General features: G+C 41.2%; 1 long non-coding RNA gene across 1 annotated transcript; it reads right to left on the reverse strand.

Annotated features, from left to right (window-relative positions):
* Positions 1 to 4,050: 4,050 nt before the first annotated feature.
* On the reverse strand, positions 4,051 to 8,213 carry LOC107198735. The gene is made up of 3 exons (XR_001519101.2): positions 7,962 to 8,213; positions 7,595 to 7,726; positions 4,051 to 6,103 (listed from the first exon to the last, which is right to left on the reverse strand). It is a non-coding gene; the product is annotated as an uncharacterized LOC107198735 (long non-coding RNA).
* Positions 8,214 to 8,819: the final 606 nt, after the last annotated feature.

Genomic DNA, 8,819 nt, shown 5'->3' on the forward strand with positions numbered 1-8,819 from the left:
CCTACAAGCCTGATTGTCTATAACTGTGTTCATTTGGAAATGCCTGAGCTATTGAGGTAATAGATATTATCGATACCTTGTAAAAAATTCAAATATTTCATATTCATATGAAAACACTGTGTTCCAACATCTGGTTTTGTAATAAAAGCCATAATAAATTTCACCTACTAGTGAAGTGATCACGCACATTTCCCTTTGCCATACAAAGCAGCATTTTTTCAATATTTTTCTCCAAGCCTTCATTTACAACTGTATCTTCTGGAAGGAGCTCACTTTCTAAAACCTGCAGATGCTTTCATTTTTATAACAGTTTTGAAGAAACCCCATTGAAACCCATTTAGTTTTAGTAAGACAGAAAAAGCTAGAGATCTTTGCCTGCTGCTTTAGGAAGGAAGTGACTCATTTTCTGAGGATAAATATACTGTAACACTGTACATATATAAATACATATATATCATATTTACAGTAATATTGAATACTTACATATGCAGTAAGACTGCAGCAGGCAGTGAGGAGAAGGACCCTTATATCTTATATTATCTGTGCCACCCCTTGCTAAGGCAAGCCTATTTTTTACAAAGCATTTTATAGCAGTTTTTAATGATTGCTACATATAATGAATGGTTGCATATGGCTGGAGGGTAACATTACCTCGACACACAGGGTGATGTGAGCAGCCCTTTCATGTTTTATGGGTTGCCTGTCATGCTGTTGCTCTTATACAGTTCTTTGAACACAGTATATAAAGTACATATGCCAAAAAGAAGCTATGTAGTCATTCCAAAAGAGCAAGGGGAAGGGCAGGAAGGAAATACCTGCCTGTTAGATATATTGGATGAAAAGCACTTCATTAACAGTGTATTCAAAGGCTAAAGGGGAAGGATGTTTGCAGCCAGCTATCTCTGAACTCTTGAAAAGCAGCATACACAAATGCAGAAGTGGAAGTGAGGATCCCTTCTGCCAGCACTCCTGGCCTTTCCTGTTACGCACATCAGTTTCAAACAGGTGTAAATCAGTGTCCAAAGCTAATCTTGATTTCTATCAGTGTGGAGGAACAATCTGGACACTCTTCTCTTCTAAGTCTTGCAGATCTAGTGATTGTCTATAAGTATTATGAGGTTCTCAGAAAAGTGAGACTGTAGGGTTGTATAAGCAGTTAATTTGTTTTATGTTTCACAGTCTGCAGGGGATGAGAAGGAGCACTAATAGCACAAGAGACCCATTTCTTTATGTATCTGTATACACAGGTACTGGGCTATCTTCAGACCATTACAGCTACTGACACAGCCACCATCACTGCCACAGGAGCTGAGTTCAAGGGAAAAAGGGGTGGTGAAAACACCTCCCAGACTTGCCTTCCCTGCCCAGGTTGGCTGAACATCATCTTTACATCCTTGCATCATCTTACCTGATGCACTTTCTGCAGGAGCTACAGGTCCTTTCTGCTGCGACAACATTGTGGCATAACACAGAATGTACCCAAGCAGTGTCAGCTCCTACCTCTCCATTCACCACTGCCACTCTCTGTGGGTCCCGTGCTGCACCCTCCCCCTAGCACCACAACTCCCCCTAAAACTGGGCTGGGGATCTCAGCTGGGTTAAAAATAACCTTTTCTTTTGCTGAGTTATTTTTAACTCGGATCAGTTCCCTGATCCGGGTCAGCATGTAGCTGCACAAATAGTTGTGCCAAGATGTGCCAGCATATTTGCAGAGTGGAAAAAATTTGATAGAGAAGGGAAGGAGAGAGTTTGATTGTGGGGAGAAACTACTAAGAGCCTTCTCAGAGCTTCTGAGCAGGCACACTGTGTGTCCTCACCCAGGGTCTCCAGTGAGAATGAGGCCCAAAAGGCTTTGTGCTGCGTGATGAAGACACCTGGACAGTATCCATGGTGCAGTATTTCATGTTGCTGTTGTGGTTTGGGAAAGCTGGACAGCAGGACTTCTAAGGCCATCAGGAATTTGGACAAAGTACCTTTGTCACCAGCTTTATCAGCTGCTTTGCTCATGTGGTACATATGGGCTTCATAAAGAGCTGGTCCTGTGCCAGTTTACAGCACGATTTTGTGAACTTTACAGAGCATGTGTATAACTGATATCCCCTAGAGTATCAAATATCAGGTGTTAGAAAGTTTAAATGTATAAGGTAAGTTTAGATTAGGTGAAAATGGAATCACCCCCCAGGTGGGTTAGGTAGAAGCTGAGCACAGGAGAGTTTGCTCTTCAGTTTCCCAAGGCTGCCATGGGTAGCTGCCTGTGTAGTCCAGAGCAGGGCATGTGAACTAGCCCACGTGGCAAGTGGAATATTTTGAGACTGTGCCAGTAGTAAATATGAACCAGGAAGTAGAATGCAAATTAAATGAGGGAGACAGAAAGACAAATCAGCTGCTTGTGCACATGTGGGAGTTGGTAGATGTAAGTCAGACCATCCAGGTTCGCTACAGCAGCAGGGAAATTACTGCCCAGGAGGGGAGAGCCCAAGGCACAGCAGCAACACGAGTGACCATTCCCAGACCAGCCTTCCATAAACCCTCAGAGATCAGGGTGCTACTAGGAGATAGTAGCTCCAGTTCTGACAGAAAAAATACCTCAAGTCTCCCAAGCAAACTGGAATAAGCTGTTGCCAAGATATCCGGTTTTCACACTTTGTCTGGAATCGTATTTCACACCTGCCCTACCTGCAGCCTTTTGTTTCAGATTTCATAACTAGAACTCTTGCTGTAATTCTTGCTGAATAAACCATATCCTTCTTCTGCCATTAAGGTTGGTTGGTGTTGCAAAGTGAGTCAAAATAAGGATGATTCTACAGAAGTACCTGAGTCATATATAGTGATATAGCATCACCCCAAGGGGACTGCTTCCCAAGGCATGTTCAGGGCCAGGCACTTCCTACCACATGCTATGTTTTGGAAAGAAGTTCTTGCTGCCAAGAATGTCCTTTACCCCACCCCATTTCTTTCTACTGCAGAAAAATGAAATAGCAAGCATAACTGCAGGCAAATCCCCAAATTTCCAATAAGCAAATGCTAAAATATGTGATCTCAACAGAAACTGGAAATCGGAATGGTATTCAAATGAGGTCATATCAGACATTTGTCTTCTTGGAAGTGGCTCTGTGGCAGTATTGCAAAATAAACTTTGTAAGCTCCCCACCTTTCTGAAAGGTGGCTAGCAGGGACACAGTGAAGGGATGCATTTTTCATTGAGTGCAAATTTTGAAGTAAAATTTTAAAAGTTTAAATGGTGTTGCCAGGTGCTCATAAGGAAGAACCATCAGAAGATTTAAATAGGATTTAGATGCAATGGAGGTGTGCTTCAGACAGGTCTTGGAAGCCCATGGTTAAGCATGTCTCAAAATGTCACTGCTCAAGGGTGCCAGAATGAACCTTTAGCAAGGTCAGATGTGTTCCTGACTTTGTTTGCTCCAGAAGCCACTCCAGCATATTAGGACACTGTGATCAGCACAATGGCAGTCCACACAGTGGGGACCATATTGCTAATCTCCCCATTTTGCAGAATACATGTGTTCTGTGGAGTGTTCTTTTGCTCTGAATCAGGATGTTTGGGAGTTCAGATCAAATGTTCTTACTGAGAGAGCCAGCTAATCTCCATGCCAGGAAATGAAGCCATCTGATGTCCCGAGGTGAAGCTATAGGAGTCTGTATGAGTCCAGAACAACTTGAAATCTGTTTTATAAATAAACCCTCATTGGTTTGGAGTGTCTATTTTCTACCACAATCAGAATTTCCATCTTTTTTATTTTCAGGCCTTCTCAAGGGGACAAACACAGAATTTGCTGCTTACAGGTACAATTTTACAGATTTCACAGATTTGAAAATGGCCTTTCTAAAGCTGTTTGCAAAAGATCCAAATGCTGTCTGAAAGAAAGAGAGTAACACTTTGTACTGGCAAACTGTAATTTGCTATTCTGCCTCTGAATCTTGTGCATTGTGATACTGCAAATAAAGATACTGGAGACTGAGAGAAGCCTGTACTGTTTGTTTGGCACTATTAGCAATGACATTAACCTCAAACAAATTAAAAGTTTCAGCTAAAGAAGTCTTTAAAAATTTTATTTGTGTCATTAGTGCAATATGTCTCTGTCCTCCAGTCCTTTGGTCAACAAGGGAAGTCCAAAAGTAAAAATCCTGTCTTTATTTTGATGATGTTCTGAAAAGAGTATCTCCATAAGATGAGCATAGGACCTGCTGGCATAGACAACTTGTGCTTCCTAGTCACTGTCCAAAGGAATTGTATTCCCCCACAGAAGGCCCTAGATCTTAGTGTGAAGACACACAACATGATTAGGTCAAATATGATTTGCTGCTGCCAAAATGGGAAGAAGATCCTTTTCCCTCTTCTCAGTTCTGCTGCTGGCTCCAATTTCCTGGTGCACTTGCCTTTGTGCAAGTTCTTTCATCCAGCAGTATCAGCCATGGATCTTCTCAGCTTGGGAGCCCAGGAGAGAGTTAAAGCCATCAGAAAAGTGTCCATAGCTATCTGCCAGCTTTGTGAGCTGAACTGGCCCAGCCCAGTGAGCTGCAGAGTAAGTTCTGTGACATTATACCAGGATGATATAGATGTAGAAGAGCAGTAAGGTCACCTGCTCGCACTTTTTCATAGGAAACTTGAAAAAAAATCTTGGCAGCATTTGGACAACTTAAAGTAGCAGGATGTAGTTCCCCCCATCATGTGCCCAGAATCCAATAGGGAATTTCTAATGTGCTAAGGAGACAATTGCTCAGGGTAAAGATACCAAGGGAAGATGCTGAATTCCCAAGCCATGGTTTGTAGAAGGGCTCTGCATGCATGACTTGCACTGGCACAGAGACCAAAAGAGCTAAATTTTTTCAAAGCAGAGCACAAAGCAGGGACTTCTGGTGATATCAGAACACTGACTCAGCAATTAAAAGGTCCAGTTAAGGGCCAAGGAAACAGCAAATGTTTTGCTGACTGGGCAGTCCCCACTACCCAACCGGCAGGATGAGGGAAGAGGCATCACAGCAATGAGGGGCTCTGACAATAAGGTCAGGTCAGCTCTGCCTCCCCTCACACACAGCTCATGGGATTGTGTTCAAAGACTGCATGAGTGACAGCAGCACCATTCTGGGGTCTCAACCACCTTTATCTGGAGAAATTGGGAGGATTTATAGACTATACACTAAAAGGCCTGGAAAGGAAAACCTCTGTCTTTTTTGTCTTTGAAGTTTACACTCTTTCTTCCCCTTATCACTACAAGTTTTACCAGAGTAGAGAATGAATTTCACCATCAAAACATTAGACAGCTGTGTAAAATAAGAAGTATTTTTCCAAAGAGGAAGCTCAAATGTTTCTGCCCAAGGCAGTTCAGGATCAAAAGAAGGACACATTGATTTCTCAAATAAAAGCATTTTCAAATGAGAGTCCCTTACTCTTTGGAGTTTTTTAGAAAATGATTTGCAGATGGCACATCTCTCCCCAGTGTGACTTTTTCCAGACACATGGAGCATTTAGCACATCCGCAGTTTGGAGGCAACGCAGCTCGAACATTTATGTGCCGACTTAGTAAATGAACATATTACTGTGAGTGCCTCCTAGGTAAATAACAGAAGTTTCCTTGTGAAACGATCAAAGGAAATGCTAACAAAACCCTTCCACTGGCACAATAAAAAAGTACCTGTTTATCAGCTATCTGCAATTATTTACACAAGAAGGTCCCGCAGAGCCCAAGGAGGCACACGGTGCCAGCTGTGACGCATGGCTGCACGCACCTGGAGCTGAGGGCAGGGAGAGGAGCCCAGCCTTTGGACACAAACCCGCCTGAATGGTATTGGTGTTGTTCTGGGAATGCAGCTCAATGGAAAAGTCTGTTTCAAGTCCACTGGTCCATATAGATCAATAGCAAAATGTGCAGAATTGGCAAAATATTCAAAGAAGCGTGACTTTAAAAAATACAAGCAAAATCTTTACATCCCAACTACAGCTTCCAGATGTTTACCAGAACACCTAGAAATTATTACTATGGTGAAAATCATATTTCTTCACTTGGCTCCATGTGCTGTTTTTGTCAGCTCACCGTGAATTATGTCCATAACTTCTGCTCAGTTTAACCAGTGAAAGATACACCTGTGAAAAGATGAGATACATAATTCTTGAAGTTAACCATGACCAAATCCTGTCAAGTGTAAAGCTAAGTTTGTTTTAATAAGAATTGTTAAATAATAATGTTGTCTCAAAGATGTATCTTTGCCTTAAAAGATTACTTATGAAAAAGTAATACTTACTCTAAATTTTTTTATTATTTGTGCATGCATATTGAATGGATAGCAATAACACACACACATACACAGGCAGTGCTTGGAGGAGTTCTGTAAATGACTGTGACATAAGGAGACATTTAACAGCAGCAAGTTGAAAATGGCATATCTTAAAAAGTGCCTCTTCACATTTTGGGATCCTGCTGGTTCAGTACTTATGCAACAGGAAGAGAGGTGCCTGCTGAACCAGCAGCAGGACCTTCTCTGCATAGAAACTTGGGGTTTCACCTGGGGATCTTCCCTCTTTGTGATAACTTTTGGCAGTGCATTTCTCAGAAACAAGGTCGCAGTCTCAAGGGCGTCATGATATTCGTGTGTATGTGCTTCAGACTGCTCCAGCAAGAACATATGCCGATGCTTTTGGGAAAGGATGTGTTTCTCATTTCAGTGTGAAAGCCCTTATCAATGTGCTAGCATGTGGGGAGGCTCAGGAGACTGTTTGGCAGGAGAATTAGATTTTTTTTTAAGAAAAACTTACACCACAGCCTCTTGAGAAGGGAAACCTGTGACAGGTGGGTTAGGTACAAATATCTGAACAGTACCTCACTAAATTATTAAGAAAACCCTAGCAGTGCTGCCACAGTCCATGGAATTAGTAGGAACTCAATTAAAAGCCCGCTATTGTTAGCAGTAAAGTGCCAACTGAGTTTGTGAATTCTGAATCAGGACAACTTTTGGAATGAAAAAGGGGTTGTAGCTGGATAAGCCAGAAAAAAATGTGTTGGCAGAAAATTCTTTTCACCATCAGTAATGAATTTGTTGACAGATATTATGTAGAACCGGATACAGACACTGCCTGTACATGAAAGATTTAACCAAAAATTACAACATACACCCTTTCAGAAGATTATATGACAAAAATAAACATCTCAGTAAGAATGTCTCTGAGCTCCACAATTTATAGTGTTTCAAAGGAATCTTATACTATGAAAATTTACAGCTGAAAATTTCATGGTGCTGCTCTCATAGGCTTAGTTTTAACCAAGAGTAACATAAGCTGTGTCATATCTAAAAAAACAGCTTTAAGTAGCAAAATTATTATCAGGCTGGTTTCTCCACCATGTAAGGCAGTTGCAAAGATTTATAGACCAATCCTGCAGGCTGGTTTCTTTTTAATTTAAGCAACAGCTACCAATGAAGGGGAAGTGTTTCAACAAAAGAGAAAGTAATTTGAGATTATATTTGAAAAAAAAAAATTTGGAGTTTACAGAAAGAAGTAACTTTGAAAAATGACCTGGGGGTTGTAACTATACATGATTGTTCTTATAGGAGCTTACAGTTGGAAGGTGTCTGGCCTAACCTGTTTCTCCTGAATGCAAATTCTTCACTGACGCAGTGGAAAGGCGCTGTACAATGTCCCTGCTGGCAGGGGATGGGCAGCAGCAACCTCAGAGCTGGCTTTGCACACTGAAGGAACAGGAGTCTGGCAATCCTGAAAGCAAAGTTAAAACCCCTGACTGGTCAAATGCCCCTTTTGTATCCAAGGCAGGGAGTAAAGTGCAGAGAGCAGGAAAAAGAGAAATTGTAGTTTCAGCACTGAAGTAACTCTGCATCTGGGGAAATGGGCTGGTCTCTTGTCACTCTTGTCTAATTCTGCTGGGTTTGCTACTTCTGTAGACAAAGTGCAGTGAAAGGACAGGAAAGACAAAGACAATATATCACTTTACCTTTTTTGCTTCTGTTGTTCATTTCATCTTTTCTTATTTAACATACAAAGTGCATAAAACTGGTCCTTCTTGTTCCGCTTTGAACCATCTTCTGTTTCATCTGACAGGCTCCTGGTTTCAGAGGAGCTTGTTCTTCCAATCCTGCTCTTGTGATGGGTATGAGAGCACGTGCATTGTCTCACACTCCCGGTGTTTTCTTTGGAGAGCCAGTTCTGAAATGAAGAACATCTTGGGACCTGCTTTCCTGGTCACTGTGTGAATCAGTGGGCACTCCCCAGTAAAGGTATGTTTGTTTCTCATTGCAAATGTCAACACCACAATTCAGGGACACCTTGTTATAAAGCCTATAGCCTCTGGCGTTTAGTTTACCATAATAAGCAAGACCTTTGCCTGATAAGGCTGAAGTTAATTTTAGACACTTGCTGTTTCCACAAAGCTACTCTTCAGGTTCTAAATCGTGGGTTCTGTCCCAGCAGGCTTAATGAAAATCAAGAAGTGTTCTTTTTCTAGAGCTGAAGTAAAATTTACCTCAGTAGAATTCCATCCTTAAACACTGTAGTCTAGTATCATCTTTCTTACTCAGAGAGAAGTTAGACATTCCCAGCCTGTATTTATGATCAAAGATGCTTCAGAATAATGTATATAAATTTATTTTTATTGATCATTGAACATCTGCTGGCATTTAAGCATGTGAAAACCTAAGCATGAACAAAAGTTTTGCAAGTTAGCATTTTTTGATGGTTATAAAATTATAATTTATAATCAAATACACTATGTTATGTTTTCTTTATCACCTTCATAAAGATAAAGTAATGTAAGCAGGGGCTTGGATTACAAGATCATTAAAAGATTGCAAAG

This window comes from Parus major, chromosome 2 (genome assembly GCF_001522545.3).
Source record: "Parus major isolate Abel chromosome 2, Parus_major1.1, whole genome shotgun sequence".
Lineage (NCBI taxonomy): Eukaryota > Metazoa > Chordata > Aves > Passeriformes > Paridae > Parus > Parus major.